General features: G+C 39.5%; 1 protein-coding gene across 2 annotated transcripts in view; it reads left to right on the top strand.

Moving 5' to 3' along the window:
* Positions 1–17,251, top strand: part of KLF7 (KLF transcription factor 7) — a 295,552-nt gene that overhangs the window by 9,740 nt on the left and 268,561 nt on the right. Inside the window, exons 2-3 of one of the 2 annotated variants that reach the window (XM_047773340.1) lie at positions 3,435–3,485; positions 4,219–4,318. The gene's annotated coding sequence lies outside the window, so the exon portion shown is untranslated. Of the gene's footprint in view, positions 1–3,434; positions 3,495–4,218; positions 4,319–17,251 lie in introns of both variants that reach the window. The other variant, XM_047773341.1, reaches the window with a different exon arrangement.

Raw genomic sequence — 17,251 nt, 5'->3', positions numbered from 1 at the left:
TCATAGAAAAGACATTATGTTACTTTCCACACCCAGAGCATAGAGTACTTCATTTCTGATTTCCACTCTGAGTTCTGCTCAGGGGGTGCTGCAGGTCAGCAGCTGCAGTGGCTCATGATTAAATCCATGGAGAGGCAGATGGCAAGTGATGGCAAGGGCCAAACTCCAGTTCACAGGGGGCTTCTTTTCAGAATGAAAATTCTTTTCAGAATAGCGAAAATATTTACATATTCAGAGAAAGTCTCACTTCCATAGAGCGGGATGTATACTAGTCCTGTGTCTCCAATGAAATAATCACTTCAACATGTAACTCTCCCAAATCTTGAATGGTTTGCAAATATTAATCTTTAACAGTCACTGACCGGGCTAGGGCATCTTGAATAGCATCCTCTGTGAGATATCTGTAGTCCTGTCTGTATCAAGCTGAAGCAAGGTCAGTGCAGCTCCTTTTCACGGTCCTCATCTGTCCCTGGGTGAAGATCTGGTCTGCCTGTAGACCTGCCCTTCACTTCATTACATCTCATTTCCCACTTTGTCTGAATGGAGGGAGCCTGAGATAAGCATTTACCCTGATTCATGGGTGGCTCCAATGGTTTGAAGTTTGGGTAGGAATTTGGCAAGAAGAATGAGAGATTGTTGACTTAGAGGTTTTGGGAATATAAATATAGTTAGAAAGCTCAGAATTAGCCCAGAGTTAGAGAATTTGTGTGTCCTATGTGGCTGCTCCTTGTAATGAGTTGAGTTGTGTCCCCCAAAAGGTATGTACAAGTCTTGACTTCTGGTAGCTCTGAATATGACCTTATTTGGAAATAGAGATTTGCAGATGTATTTAAGAATCTCAAGATGAGATCACCCAGTTTTAGAGAGCGGACCTTAAATCCAATGGCCAATGCCCTTATAAGAGAAAAGAAGAGGAGATTTGAGACACAGAGGCACCCAGGGGAGAAGGCCCTGTGAAGGCAGGGGCAGAGATGGGAGTTACGCTGCCATAAACCAGGCATTACTTGGAACCATTACTTGGAAGCTAGAAGAGTCAAAGAACCTTTGGAGTGAGCATGGCCTTGCCAATGTCTTGATTTCACCCTTCTCTAGAAAATGTCTCCATAGTCTCTGGAACTGTGGGAGAATTTCTGTTTTGAGCCACCAAGTTTGTTATAGCAGCCCTAGAAACTTAATAAACTCATGAAAACAACCACTACTCTGGAGACTCCAATTACAACTTCACACCATTGGGTGAAAAGGCCAAAAAGGGGGCTATGGTGTTACTGGTTTGACTGATCCTGACACTGAAAGAGAAGTGGAATCACTGAGAGGGAGGGAGAGAGGGGAGGGTGGACACCCAGGGGCAATGTTAAGGGAAGACTCAGTCATTCTGTACAAATAGGGCCACCAATGGTTCAGATCCCTTAGGATTAAAACTTTCTAATTGAGGTACTGGCTGAAGGCAGAGGGACCTTAGAATGGGTAGGGAATCCATGAATACCACCTATTGATTCATGACCAGCTAGAGTCTTTTCGATTGGGTTAAACCTGTATTTTCATACTTTAATTTCCTTCCTCCCTCTCTCTTCCTTCTTTTGTTTCCTTCATTATGTTTTGTTCCCTTCATTATGTTTATAGGGTGAATTCATAGGAGTCAGCTTAACACTTTGGTTTAGAGGGTACAGACTAAAGTGGGAGAAAATCCTGATGGAACTAGTGTAAGAAAGGACACTCAGAGATCTTGCACCTGGACCTGATGAGCCCTTAGGTCTTTGGGTGCTCTCTACACTTTGGGTATAAGATAAAACTTCATTGATTATATGAAAGATAGTTACATTGTGTTAAACAGCACTATTTTAAAAGCAGATGCATGAGAGGAAGGATGTATTTTGATATTGAAAAGCTAAAAGTGGACATTTGTCAACTACTTTTGACACTCTGAAGTCACTATCTCTGTATGGGAGACTCACTACCTTAGGAGTCTTGTGGGAGGCTAAGCCTGCTTCCTACAGTAAAAACCAAGCACTTTCCCAGCCTACCTTGCAAGTAGGGTACAGGGACATGACCTGGGCTCCACCAATCAGACTTATCCACACAGAGTTGGAAACTTGAGCCTGAAGGTGAGATGAAGCAGAGTCACAGGGCACCTGGTGGCAGCACCTGGACCCCATCCAGTTTTGAGAGGCAGTGTGGTAAGGTTCTAGTGCTCTTATCAGTGTCCTGTGTTGATGGCTTGGAGATGTAAGCTGTAGTGTCTGTGTCTTCCCAAAGCTAGTTCTGCTGCCTAAGTTCCTGGTTGATACGCAGCCTGGCCTTCTTGTCCCTCTGGTTATTCCGTGAACTGGGTATTGTATCTCAATAAGTTCTTTTTCTGTTTAAATAACTCAAGGTTGGTTTCCTTGCCTGGAAGAATCTGACTGATACAGTACACCGTTAGAGTTCTAATTATCTTTTAAAAATACATCTTTTTTACACATCAAAGTAGTATATATATTTTTACATACCAAAGTAAGTATATATATGTAAGTTATACATATATATGCTTAAATATATATAAAATCTATAGACATATGTATATACTTATGTATGTTTTATGATATATAAAACATAATATCTATCAAGACTTAAACATTACCCTATTTCAAAGGAGATAACTACTCTCCTGAAGTTTGTATTTGTTCCTCCTTTGCTTCTTAAAAATTTTTATTGTCTAAACTATATAATCTTTAGCTTTGCTTATTTTATTTTACTTTATTTTATTTTATTTTTTGTCTTTTAGGGCTGTACCTGTGGCATACGGAGGTTCCCAAGCTAGGGGTCTAACTGGAACTGTAGCCGCTGGCCTACGCCAGAGCCACAGTAACACTGGATCTGAGCCACATCTGCAAACTACACCATAGCTCATGGCAATGCTGGATCCTTAACCCACTGAGCAAGGCCATGTATGGAACCCGCAGCCTCATGAATGCTAGTCACGTTCGCTAACTGCTGAGCCACGATGGGAACTCCAAGCTTTGCTTATTTTTGAGCTTGATTAAATAGTACCAATTTTGTATACAGTCTCTGGGACTGCCTCCCCCCTTAAACTCAACACTAGTTCATGTATCTAGGTAGTAAGAGAATGAAATTAGTGATATGTAAATTTTTTGAAATATATATTTCATATATATTTCATATCATATCCATGGCACATACTATCAACGTATTGTCTCTTTCAGTCTTTTTGTTTCTTGGACTTTTTTTTAAAAAATGCAGCTTCATGTAATAGATGGAACTGAAGGTCCACAGGATTTATTCTGGTTGCAGCCGAATGTAGAAGAAACACCTGTTTATTGAAAAATAATAGCATGAGAATATTGTAGATGGCTCCAATGAAGACTGTCACAGTGGAGAAGCTTCCATTGAGTGTTGTACATTATATCCCTTAACCCCAGCTCTCTCTCACTCCCCAGGCCTCTGCATTCCTGTGGCAAGAAGGGATCTTGTGCATCTGGTGTAGGCTGGTATGTTGGGTATGTTCTTTCCTTGCTGTGCTGTCATTTTCATTTGTGCTATAATATTAGGAAGAGGTAACTCCAGATCTAGCCTCTCCTTTTCGCCTCATCAGCCTTCTCATTCCCTAACCAAATCCATCTTGCCTGTCTAGAAGGCCAGGAAAATGCTTTTGTGTATTTTATGAACACTTTTGGATTTTTTCTCTCTGTGTCTCTTTCTTTCTTTTCTTTTTTGCTACACTCATGGCATGGGAAAGTTCCTGGGCCAGGGATTGAATCCACACTGCAGCAATGACAACACTGGATCCTTAACCCATGAGGCCACCAGGGAGCTCCCAGGAGCACTCTTTAGAATCCTGGAGATCTTAATTTGTACATACTTTATAGATAAGAAGTACTAGCATACAGAAGGTCACACTAGACACTTTTATGTTGTCTACAATGTATATAATGTTCTGTTAGAGTTTGGGAAGTGCTTTTGCATATGTAGTGTTTTGACTCCCACAATCGATTGGTGAGGTGGGTAAGCCATGTATCACTGTCTTGCTTTTGTAGGAAGCAGAGGGGTAAGGAGTTTAAGTAACTTACCCAAGATGACACAACGAGTAAATGAGGAGGACAAAATTCCATACAAGGCCTGTTGGCTGCAAGTTATTACTCCAGTGTATTGGTTTGTTAGAGCTGCTGAAACAAAGTACCACAAACCAAGTGGCTTAAATAACAGAACTTTATTGTCTCACAGGTCTGGAGGCTAAATGTCCAAGATCAAGATGTCAGGAAGACTGTATTCCTTCTGAAGGAACCAAGGAAGTATCTGTCCCGGGCCTTTCTCACAGCTTCTGGTAGTTCCTTAGCTTGCAGCATATCTCCAATCTGTACATGGCGTTCTCCTTGTGTGTGCATCTGTCTCTTGCATTCCTCCTATAGCTGTTAGGCCACACTGCCTCTCTCGTTGTGCCTCATTTCTTTTATCCACACCTGTTTGGTTTCTATCAGAGGTCCAGCAAAGAGTTTGGGAGCATCTCTGATTTCAGGATCTCAAGACCGTCCCTCCTGTGAGTAGGGAGAGGTTCTTCTCTGCATCCAGGGTCCCTACAAAAGGTGCAAGCCTTCTGAACAGCCCTGCTGACTGACTTCCTTTTAAAATGCCAGAACCATTAAGTACAGTAAATTTGTTCTCCTAGAGAGGGTGGGTTGCAGTCAGCAGGAGTAAAAGCCATGCCACTTATTGGTCTAAAAAGGTATTTAGCAGCTACAAATAACCTCCTGGATTAATGGAATCAACAGTCTTTAGGTCTCTAGATGTAAAGGGCCCATTTATTCGACATCCATTCATTTATTCAACAAGCCATGGTGCCGGTTTGGGTCAAGCTAATTCTGAATTGAGACTGCTGTCCTTCCTCTTAAGGCTTTCTTCAATAATTATTCTGTTATTGACACATCAGTGACCCCGCCATGACTAATGGGTTAGTATTACTGAGAGATGCAGCTAAAGGTCACCTCGGAGTGGGGGGCAGTGGGGGGGGGAGGCGAGCTGACATTTCCATGGTGCACTGTGGAGCAAATGGAGATTTTAAGGGGGCAGAGCCCACTCCGTCTTTACAGGAGACTAGAGTGCCATTACAATGCTGCGTAATCAAATTTCTTCCTTTTCTGCAATCTTTGTTCCATTTATTAATTAAGTGAAATGACACAAGAGGGTGAGCGCCGGCGGTCTGTGGCACACTTGGGTGTATTGTTAGGACAGCAGCACCGGCTTGATTACAGTCAGTGTGAACAGTAGCAGGTTACTTATTGGGTAATAAGACTGACCCAGGAGTGTCTTTATAAGAGTTGAAAGAGGAATTTTCAGATAAAAGAGAAAAAAAAATGTTTTTAATGAAATTTAGAAAATGGGGTCAGAGTACAATTTATGGACTAAATCTTGCCCTCTGGCATCTGCAAAGATAGAAAGAAGAGAGGGAGGAGGAAAGACTCGAGAGCCCAGGAAATTTCTCATTAGCGCTATCTCTCCTTTTCCTGTCCATCTGTAACCCCACGTCAATGGACTGACTTTATTTGTAGGCAAGATATGCTATTATTTTCTCAGGGTTCCTTTTTTCTTTTAAATACTGGAGGGCTTACCCGTAAAACAGCCTAGCTTACTTTTCTCCATCATTGCTTTCCTCTGTGTAGAATGGGCAGGTGAGTCCTTGGTAGAGTATTGCCTCACAGAGAATTCAGGAGATGCAATGAGTATAAAGCTGTCTGTGTTCTGTACCAGAAGACATGCTGGGAACAGAAACCAGTCATCAGAGATCAGTGCCATGCCCATAGAAATGGTGCGATGAAAGTTTTCTAAATGAATAGATGAACCCAAAAAGGCCTTTACTATCTGCTCGCTGTGGTGGACACGAGGATGTGCTGTTCAGACCCCTCTCAGACCTGAGGGCCTGATGCCCCCAGCTGCTGGGGTGCTGCAGGCGGCTGGTCCCTCTGGGTTGTCTGCCTAGGACAGTAGCTTTGCACAATGGCTGACTGATGAAGGGGTAGGGAGCCCTGGTCCTCTCACTGAAATGGGACAGCATTGAGAGGTCAATCCATCTTCAGAACTTCCCAGAGGTTCGGCTGAAATGTCCACTGAAACTGCATTGCAGGAGATCCCGTTGTGGCTCAACAGGTCAAGAACCTGACTAGTATCCGTGAGGAGGTGGGTTCAATCCCAGGCCTTGTTCGTTGGCTTAAGGATCCAGCATTACTGCAAGCTGCAGCATAGGTTGCAGGTGCAGCTCGGATCTGGGGTTGCTGTGTAGCCTGGAGCTGCAGCTCCGATTCGATGCCTAGTTTGGGAACTGCTACAGGCCGCATGTGCAGCCCTAAAAAGAAAAAAAAGAAAGAAAGAAACTGCATTGCAGCACCACTTCTTCCTCTGCCCAATTTTGCTTCATTCTCTTCCTTATCCTTCCATAGATGTCGGATCCCAAGAGCACTCCCTGAAAAATGCCCTGCACACTAATCTCAGTCTCAGAGTCTGCTTCCTAGGGCACCCAAGCTGCAACATTTGGGAGATTATGTAGGTGTCTTGTGCTGTGCTAGAAATACAAAAAGCTTGGGGGCTGACTGAATAGGGTTAAAAAGACGCATGCTACCCATTAATTGCTGAAAGAACTCTTGTTTGTGATTAGAACTTATGTGGAATTTGTAGGCTGGAACATAGCAAATTCTGCCAGCAGCCTCACCCTACCCCGTCCCTGCTTTAATCTGGTATCTAATGGCTACCGCCCCCTTGGAGCCAAACCCTTGATCCTCTCCCTTTTAAGGCTGGAACATGTGGGGCCCTGTTTACTGGAAACATTGCTATAGTATATAGCAGATGTTAGTGAAGAATGGGCACATGAGGTTAAATAGTACTTTTTGATTGGCTTATTGCATTTCGACAAGAACATTAAAGCTATTAAAATGTGCAGTTGTGAAACAGGGTCTATGATGCCATCTGCATATTTCTGTGACCTATGTTTACAGGGCCCCATTCAGTTCTCTAGGGAGTGAAGAACAATTCCAACAGTGCCTTCTCTTTATTGTCTTCCCCCATTTTTCTTTTTCCAGGGCAGACATCAGGCAGACCTTCTTTGCCTCCTGAATCTATGTTTATTTGCTCCTGCCATTTGCTTGGCTCTATTGTTAAGAGATGAAAATATGAGAGAAGAAAAGTTATGCTCCTTAGAGGCTTTTCTAATTAACTGTTTGAAAGAGACTTTTAAAAAATGCCTAAGTGTGAGGTTATTTGTATGCCTAATTCCGTTTTTATGTTATACTTACTTTTAAGTGTAATTTACCAAGGCTTAACACTTGTATTCTTTCAGGGGCATTACAAAGAGCATTGCACATTTATTACAGCCCTTCAAATGGCTGTGTTTTATTTCCATATGCTTTTAAATGGTTATTGAGTGGATTTGGTACTCTTCCTGTAGTTAAAGTGCATTTTTTTTTATTGTACATAAATGGTAAATAATTGATACCTGCCATATGTTTCCCTTTCCATTTCTAAGCTCCCCTTTCCCTTCCCCTCTTCATTCTCTTCCCTTCTCAGTTCCTATTGGTTTCTGCCCTTATCTTGCTCTTTATCCTTTCCTCTCCTTTCTCTGCAGTTCTCTGCTGCTTTCAACACCATTTTCCTTGCCTCTCAATGTGCTCATTTCAGAGGGGATTTTTGCATGGATTCTTGAGGTCATTGCATTAGCTGGTAGGGGTGAAAGAGGCGGGGAAGGGCATACAGGTTGTTGTTTTGTTTTTGCTTTTTTTTTTTTAGATGGTGCCTAGGTCAAGAATTTAAAAAAGAGAGTGGTTTCAGAGAATATTTCTTGAATATTTTTTTCCTTCGAATTGTGAATTGATATCAGGCTAATTCTGTTGCCCTGCTTCTCTGACTAACCAGTGACAACCTCTGGAAGCTTGGATTGAAGGAAAATATGGCCAAATGTCTGAGATCATTCTCAGCAGGCAAAGCTGCAAAGCTGAACAATTTTAAACAGTGTCTCATTAGAGAAAGAAGAGGATAAACAGTGCAAGAGGAAATTTAAAGACTACTCAATGGAATGAACTTGTTTGAGGGACATTCCTACTATATTGAAGGCACAAAACTATACAAGTTTTTATTTCTTTGCTTTTATATCTCCAGAAGGCAAAAATCAAAACCCATTTATAGATATAGCAGCCCACCAACACTAGAAGAGTTTTTCTTTTTGAAATTTTAGAAAGGAGTTGAAATTTCATATGAAATGTAAGGCTCCCAGAATAACCAAAATAACCTTGAAAAAAAAAAAAGAACAAAGTTGGAGGACTTATATTCTTTATTTTTTATTTTTTATTTTTTTTATTTTCCCACTGTACAGCAAGGGGGTCAGGTTATCCTTACATGTATACATTACAATTACATTTTTCCCCCAGCCTTTGTTCTGTTGCAACATGAGTATCTAGACAAAGTTCTCAATGCTATTCAGCAGGATCTCCTTGTACATCTGTTCTAAGTTGTGTCTGATAAGCCCAAGCTCCCGATCCCTCCCACTCCCTCCCCCTCCCATCAGGCAGCCACAAGTCTCTTCTCCAAGTCCATGATTTTCTTTTCTAAGGAGATGTTCATTTGTGTTGGATATTAGATTCCAGTTATAAGTGATATCATATGGTATTTGTCTTTGTCTTTCTGGCTCATTTCACTCAGTATGAGATTCTCTAGTTCCATCCATGTTGCTGCAAATGGCATTATGTCATTCTTGTTTATGGCTGAGTAGTATTCCATTATGTATATATACCACATCTTCCGAATCCAATCATGTGTCGGTGGACATTTGGGTTGTTTCCATGTCCTGGCTATTGTGAATAGTGCTGCAATGAACATGCGGGTGCACGTGTCTCTTTTAAGTCGAGTTTTGTCCGGATAGATGCCCAAGAGTGGGATTGCGGGGTCATATGGAAGTTCTAAGTATAGATTTATAAGGTATCTCCAAACTGTTCTCCATAGTGGCTGTACCAGTTTCCATTCCCACCAACAGTGCAGGAGGGTTCCCTTTTCTCCACAGCCCCTCCAGCACTTGTTATTTGTGGATTTATTAATGATGGCCATTCTGACTGGTGTGAGGTGATATCTCATGGTAGTTTTGATTTGCATTGCTCTTCTAATCAGCGATGTTGAGCATTTTTTCATGTGTTTGCTGGCCATCTGTATATCTTCTTTGGAGAAATGTCTATTCAGGTCTTTTGCCCATTTTTCCATTGATTGATTGGCTTTTTTGCTGTTGGGTTGTATAAGTTGTTTATATATTCTAGAGATTAAGCCCTTGTCGGTTGCATCATTTGAAACTGTTTTCTCCCATTCTGTAAGTTGTCTTTTTGTTTTCTTTTTGGTTCCCTTTGCTGTGCAAAGCTTCTCAGTTTGATGAGGGTCCCATGGGTTTATTTTTGCTCTAATTTCTATTGCTTTGGGAGACTGACCTGAGAAAATATTCATGATGTTGATGTCAGAGAGTGTTTTGCCTATGTTTTCTTCTAGGAGTTGGATGGTGTCCTGTCGTATATTTAAGTCTTTCAGCCATTTTGAGTTTATTTTTGTGCATGGTGTGAGGGTGTGTTCTTGTTTCATTGCTTTGCATGCAGCTGTCCAGGTTTCCCAGCAATGCTTGCTGAATAGACTTTCTTTTTCCCATTTGATGTTCTTGCCTCCCTTGTCAAAGATTAATTGACCATAGGTGTCAGGGTTTATTTCTGGATTCTCTATTCTGTTCCATTGGTCTGTCTGTCTGTTTTGATACCAGTACCACACTGTTTTGATGACTGTGGCTTTGTAGTATTTCTTGAAGTCTGGGAGAGTTATGCCTCCTGCTTGGTTTTTGTTTCTCAGGATTGCTTTGGCGATTCTGGGTCTTTAGTTGTTCCATATAAATGTTTGGATTGTTTGTTCTAGTTCTGTGGAAAAGGTCATGGGTGATTGGATAGGGATTGCATTGAATCTGTAGATTGCTTTGGGTAGTATGGCCATTTTTACAATATTGATTTTCCCAATCCAGGAACATGGAATATCTTTCCATTTCTTTCCATCTTCTTTGATTTTTTTGATTAAAGTTTTATAGTTCTCGGCATATAGGTCCTTTACCTCCTTGGTCAGGTGTATTCCGAGGTATTTGATTTTGTGAGGTGCAATTTTAAAAGGTATCGTATTTTTGTATTCCTTTTCTAATATTTCATTGCTGGTATACAGAAATGCAACTGGCTTCTGAATGTTAATCTTATATCCTGCTACTTTGCTGAATTAATTAATCAGTTCAAGTAGTTTTGGGGTTGAGTCCTTAGGGTTTTCTATGTATAGTATCATGTCATCTGCATACAGTGACAGTTTTATCTCTTCTCTTCCTATATGGATGCCTTTTATTTCTTTTGTTTGTCTAATTGCTGTGGCTAGGACTTCCAAAACCATGTTGAAGAGCAGTGGTGAGAGTGGGCATCCCTGTCTTGTACCAGATTTGAGTGAGAAGGCTTTCAGTTTTTCCCCATTGAGGATTATATTTGCTGTGGAAATATTGGAAAGACATATTGATCAATTGACTAGAAATGAGAGCCCAGAAGTAAACATACGTATCTATGATCAGCTGGTTTTTGAAAAAAAAAAAAAAAAACAAGACAAAACCTACCTCATTTAATGGAGAAAGAATAGACTTTTCAACAAATGATGCTGGTACAACTGGACAGCCACATACAAGAGAATGAGCTGGATCTATCTTACACCTACACAAAAATTAACTCAAAATGGATTGAAAGCCTAAATATAAAAGCTAAAACTGTAAGATTCCAAGAAGAAAACATAGGAGTAAACCTTCGTAACTTTGGATTTGGCAATGGGTTCTTAGATATGACGGTAAAAGCATAGGCAACAAAATGAAACACATCGATAAATTTTACTTCTCTTATGTTAAAAATTTTTATTTTGCAAAGTACATTATCAGGAAAGTGAAAAGACAACCCACAGAATGGGTGAAAATATTTCCAAAAGATATATCTGATAAGAATACTTAGAACATATATTTAGAATATATCAGGAATTCTTACCATTCAATAATAGACAACCAGATTTTAAAGCGAACAAATGATTTGACTAAACATTTTTCCAAAGAAAATAACCAAAAGACCAAAAGCTCAAGAAAAGATGCTAAACACCATTAGCAATCAGGGAGATGTAAATCAAAACCACAATGAGGTATCATTTCACACCCACTACAATAAAGAAGACAGACAATAATAAGTGTTGTCAGGATGTGGAGAAATTGGAATCCTCATAGAAGGTTGGTGGGAATGTAAAATGTTGCAGTCATTTTGGAAAACAGCCTAATGGTTCCTCAAAGGATTAAACAGAGATACGGCATGGAGTAAAAACCAGCAATTCCACTTTTAGGTACATACTCATGACAGATGAAAACAGGTTCACATACAAACTCGTAATGTTCATAGCAGCATTACCTATAATAACTAAAAGGTAGAAATAAACCAAATGTCTATCAACTGATGAATGGATGAATACAAGGTGGTATATCCATACAATGGAATATTATTTGGCCATGAAAGGAAGTATGGGCAATGAGGTGTTACTGTACAACACAGGGAACTGCATGTGATTGGGTCACTTTGCTGTACAATAGATATTAAAGAAACATTGTAAATGAACTACACTTTATTTATTTATTTATTTGTCTTTTGTCTTATTAGGGCTGCACCTGTGGCATATAGAGGTTCCCAGGCTAGGGGTCTAATCAGAGCTGTAGCTGCCAGCCTACACCAGAGCCACAGCAATGCCAGATCCGAACCGAGTCTGTGACCCACACCACAGCTCATGGCAACGCCGGATCCTTTACCCACTAAGTAAGGCCAGGGATCAAACCTGCAACCCCATGGTTCCTAGTTGGATTCGCTTCCACTGCGCCATGAAGGAAACTCCTTACCTACACTTTAATAAAAATCTTTTTTTAAAAGAAAGGAAGTTCTGATACCTGCTACAGCATGGATAAAATTTAAGTACATTAAACTAAGAGAAGGAAAACAGTCAAAAAATTTCCATCTGTTGTATGATTTCATTTATATGAACTATCCACGAAAGGCAAAAAGTAGAGACAGAAATTTGATTAGTGGTTGCCTAATGCTAGAGGAAAATGGATGGGGTGATTTGGGGATGATAAAAAAAGGATATGAGGTTTCTTTTTGGGTGGCAAAATGTTCTAAAATTGATTATGGTGATGATTACATAACTATGAATATGCTAAAAACCATTGAATTATGTATTTGAAATATCTGAATTGTACAGCATATGAATTGTATCTCTGTAAAGCTACTATCCACAAAAAACTATAATTCAAAAAGAAGCTTGAGGTAGGTGAGTGTTCGTTATTCCCTCATAACATTTCAATCAGGTGATAATGAAGGCAGCTCTCAAGACAGATTCTTCCTCACGTGTAAACATTAAACAATCACATAAGCAGGCAGGCACAAAGTAGTTCATACAACCTGCTGTGCAAACATGATGACATGACAGGGTTCTGTCCTTTCGGTTGTGTTCATCTGCACTTGCATGAAAGGTCCACCGTGATATTCCAGGGGCAGGATTCTGTTACCCTACAATTTAGGCAACAGAAATCCTCCTGGCTAATGGCTGGACTTGGGACAATTCAGAAATCAAGCCCTGGGCATCATCTCAAAGAGATAGGCTACAGGTCCAGCAAGATTCTGATACCATTTAAGCAAGGAAATGAAAAGTCTCATATAGTTTAGCCAATCTAGGCATCTTGAACACATTTAATTTTACCAATGATGCACATTTTTAATGTTTGAATCTGAGTCCAATTCTGTAAAATGAGGTATTTGAGGAGTTAAAAATATGTGGAAACTTCTGTGATACACTAAAGAGCCATTAATTTATTTAATAAATGACTCTTTAAATATTTCTAAAATTCACTATGCTAATTAGGAAAACCTTGGGCACTGATTGAGATACAGAAGAGAGAAGCATTTGTAGCAGCTGCTTCTACAGCAGTCCTTTCAAATATGATGCTAACTGGGCACCCCAGGAGTATGGATTTTCCATTAAGGCAGCTGACTGCCCCTGGAGTGGAAGATTAAACTAACCAGCATATGCACAATATCTCCCAGTCTAGGCTGAAATATTTCAAATTAAATTATAATTAATAAATGAATTAATAAATATGCAACAAAACTTCAAGCAATGTACTAGGGCTGTCACTTGCTTTGCATATTTTAATTACATATTGTGATGCTTATATCCTCAGGCTTGTTAGCAAATGATACAATTTTTCTTTTTTTTAAATTTTTATGCAATTTTCAAGGATTCTTTCCATTTGCATTTATTACAAAATATTGGCATATTCCCCATGTTGTACAATATATTCTTCAGCCTATCTTACGCCCAATAGTTTATACTTCCCAGTCCCTAACCCCTATATCGCCCCTCCCCTACCTTCCCACTGGTAATCATAATTCTCTATATCTGTGAGTCTGCTTCTTTTTTGTTATATTCACTAGCTTGTTGTATTGTTTAGATTCCACATATGTTATATCATACAGCATTTGTCTTTATCTGTCTGACTTATTTCACTTAGCATAATGCCCTCCAAGTCCACCCATGTAGATGCAAATGGCAATATTTCATGCTTTTTTTAATAGATGAGAAGTATTCAATTGTGTGTGTGTGTGTGTATACACTATATCTTCTTTATCCACTCATCTCTTGATGCATAGCTAGATTGCTTCCATATCTTGGCAACTGTAAATATTGCTGTGAATATTGAGGTGCATGTATCTTTTTGAAACAGTACTTTTTTTTTTTTTTTAAATATATCCCAGGATTGGAATTGTTGGGTCATATGGTTGTTTTATTTTTAGTTTTTTGTGAAACTTACCATGCCGTTTTCCCCAGTGGCTGTACCAATTTACGTTTGCACCAACAGTATGTAGTTCCCTTTTCTCCACATCCTTGCCAACATTTGTTATTTGTAGACTTTCTGATGATAGCCATTCTGACAGGTGTGAGGTGATATCTCATTGTGGTTTTGATTTGCATTTCCCTGCTGATTAGCAATGTTCAGCATCTTTTCATGTGCCTGTTTGCCATCTGCACTTCCTCTTTGGAAAAATGTCTGTTCAGTTCTTCTGTCCATTCTTTAATTGGGCTGTTTGCTTTTTTCATGTTGAATTATATGAGCTGTTTATATGTGTTGAATATTAGTCCCGTATCAGCCATATGATTTACAGATATTTTCTCCCGTTCAGTAGATTACCTTTTCGTTTGGTTGAATGTTCCTTTTCTGTGCAAAAACTTTTGAATTTAATTAAGTCCTATTTGTTTATTTTTGCTTTTATTTACTTTACTTTGGGAGATGGAGCCCAAAGTCCTTTGATTTATGTCAGAGTGTTCTGCCTATATTTTCCTCTAGGAGTTTCACTGTTTTTGTTTTTGTTTTTGTTTTGGCTTTGCCCACAGCATGTGGAAGTTCCCAGGCTACGGACTGAACCCAAGCCACAGTAGTGACAATGCTGGTTCCTTAACCCACTGTGCCACGAGGGCACTCCCTCTAAGAGTTTTATAATATCCAGTCTTATGTTTAGGTCTTTAAGAAAATGATATAATTTTTCAAATCGAATAAAGAGAAGTGAGTAGAACAGGAAGACATAAAGCATCAATGACAGAAAGGAAAAACAAAACAAAACAAAACAAAAAACAGAAAAATAGAGACTGAGGAAGAAACTGAGTGGTATATTTAAGATTTAGGGACCCAGAGAGATACAAAGAGAAGCAGAAAGTGAGAGCCAAAATGGGCAGGCATTCTTGGGTTGCTCATTTTCTAATTTCCATGTGGTGCCTTCAAAGACCTCCTTTTCACTGCCAAGAGAAGCAAGTCTGTCTCATCAAAACTATCCCCAGCTTGGCTGGAGGGATAAACAGAGATTAACAGAAATATCTTCTGAGAATCCCCACTTCCACTGCAGCAGTATTTAAAATAGCCAGGTCATGGAAACAACCTGTGTCCATCAGTGGATGAATGAATAAAGAAATTTATGTATATATACATTTCAGCCATAAAAAAGGAGGAAATTCTGCCATTTGTGACAACATGGGTGGACTTTGAGGGCATTATGCTAAATGAAATAAGTCAGGCAGAGAATGACAAATACTGTATCACTTCTATATTAATCTTTAAAAAACAATCTGAATTTATAGAAACAAAGAATAGATTGGTGGTTGCCAGAGGTGAAGGATAGGGATTGGGGGAAATGGGGGAAGATGGTCAAAAGGTACAACCTTCCAGTTATAGGATAAATAAGCTCTGGGGATTTAATGCACAGCTTGGTGATTAGAGTTAACAATATTGTATCATATATTTGAAAGTTGCTAAAAGAGTAATAGATCTTAAATAGATCTCTTAATAGATCTCTCATGAGGGGGAAAAGTTGTTACTATGTGAGGTGATATATGTTAACTAAACTGTGATAATCATTTTGTAACACATACATATATCAAATTATCATATTGTACACTAATACAATGAACTAATACAGTGTTCCGCATCGATTATATCTCAGTAAAATTGGGGAGAAATGATAAATCTCTCCTGAGAGAATAAACCTAGGCTCACTCTTCCTTTGTGAGTCTGGCAGGGTACTGCTGTGCTATTAGGATGTTGAAAGGATCCTTCTGAGAGCAGGATGGCAGTGCTGCAGCTACATGGCAACTGTGGGAAATCTAGAGAGCTCTTTCACGTAGGTAGAGTGAATGACTGACTGTGGGCAATGATATGGGGCTTTTGAAAAAGGACCCTCTTAACTAACTATTTCTATTCATTGCCTGCCTTGGCTCTGCCATTTGATGTGGCATTGGACAAATTACTCAGCCTTTCTGAATCTCAGATTCCACCTTAATAAAAAAGGACTAATGCTGTAAGTATATACTAGAGATACTGTAAATACTTCTTTTTTCTTTTTCCTTAATTCATTCTCTTTTTAGCAACAGATTTTTTTTTTTTAATTAAGAGTATCTTTTTAAAATGTCAGTGGCTCTGAGGGAGGTGTGGTAAGATAGTTTTTCTCAAATACCCATCAAAGTGCCCCTAATGAAGGAATAAAATAAACATTTAGACCTCTGAGATCTGGGGAAGGATTTGGAAGATTTTGCCTCAAGCACAAAATTTATTTGCAATTTTAGGATTTATTTTAAAAGTCCATGAATTTTGCATTTGACTTCAAGTCTGCATATTATGCTAGTTTGTAATGCTCTAAAAAAAATGGCACTTCCCATATTATTGGCACTTCAGGAAACTGTACCATGTTTATCCTGCAGCTTCTTGTTCTCTTGGCACATTACCATATCACCATATACTCCTTAGAGTCTGTAATCCCGGCTTGAGCAGGGTGGCCTTGTGTATCAGCTAACACACTGGTGAATAAAGCTACAAGGGAAATAGGAGACCCAAAGATGACTCCAGTTCTGTCTGGAGGCCGTTTTGCCTGATATTCATATCGAGGCTACTCTAAATCTCTAGCTAGAAACTATGCTGATTTTATTCTTAGACTGAGGCAAAAGAGATGATAAGAGGAGAAGTAGGTTGGAGAACTAATTTAGGGGTTTTCTGATCTCAGCATCCTAAGAATTTGGCTTCGGCTTGGAGGTCTTCTTGGCTATGTAAAGAATGCCAAAGAATTCTAGTCCTCTCAAAGAAGATTTTTCTCAAACTCAATCATCTGAGCCCCATGAGAGAAGATTGAGAATTAAAAATTGTACTTGAACCTGAAATATCCTTTCAGGTAATATTTATAGTCTCAGAGGCCCTGAAGTTCTCAAGGTCCTCTTGGTTTTAAGGTGCAAATGTTACTTTAAGATGGCCATGCTAGTGTGAAGGTGTCATCTATTCTTCTGCAGCCACTAATGTAAAGATCCTGCTGTCATGAAAGGTACTAAGAGGTTAAATGGTCTTTGGAAGAGGATCTCTTTAGAGTCATCTCTCAACAAGTTGTCTTAGGCTGCACAGATTGTCTCAATCATTACTAACAGATGCATCTGCAGCAAGACAATTTTGCAAGCCCAGGCAGAAAAGAACTCATGCTTTTCTGAAATCTTTCCCTTGGCTCATATTAAAACTAGCCAGGAGAAGAGACACAGCAAAGTTTATTAGGGACAGTTCCCTAGAGGGGAAAATAATGGGGATAATGAGACAAATATGCGTAAGGCATCCTAGGGCTTCTGAAATAAG

This window comes from Phacochoerus africanus, chromosome 3 (assembly GCF_016906955.1).
Source record: "Phacochoerus africanus isolate WHEZ1 chromosome 3, ROS_Pafr_v1, whole genome shotgun sequence".
In the NCBI taxonomy this organism is placed as follows: Eukaryota; Metazoa; Chordata; class Mammalia; order Artiodactyla; family Suidae; genus Phacochoerus; species Phacochoerus africanus.
Note: the sequence above shows the minus strand (reverse complement) of the source record. Positions and strands in the feature narration are given on the sequence as shown.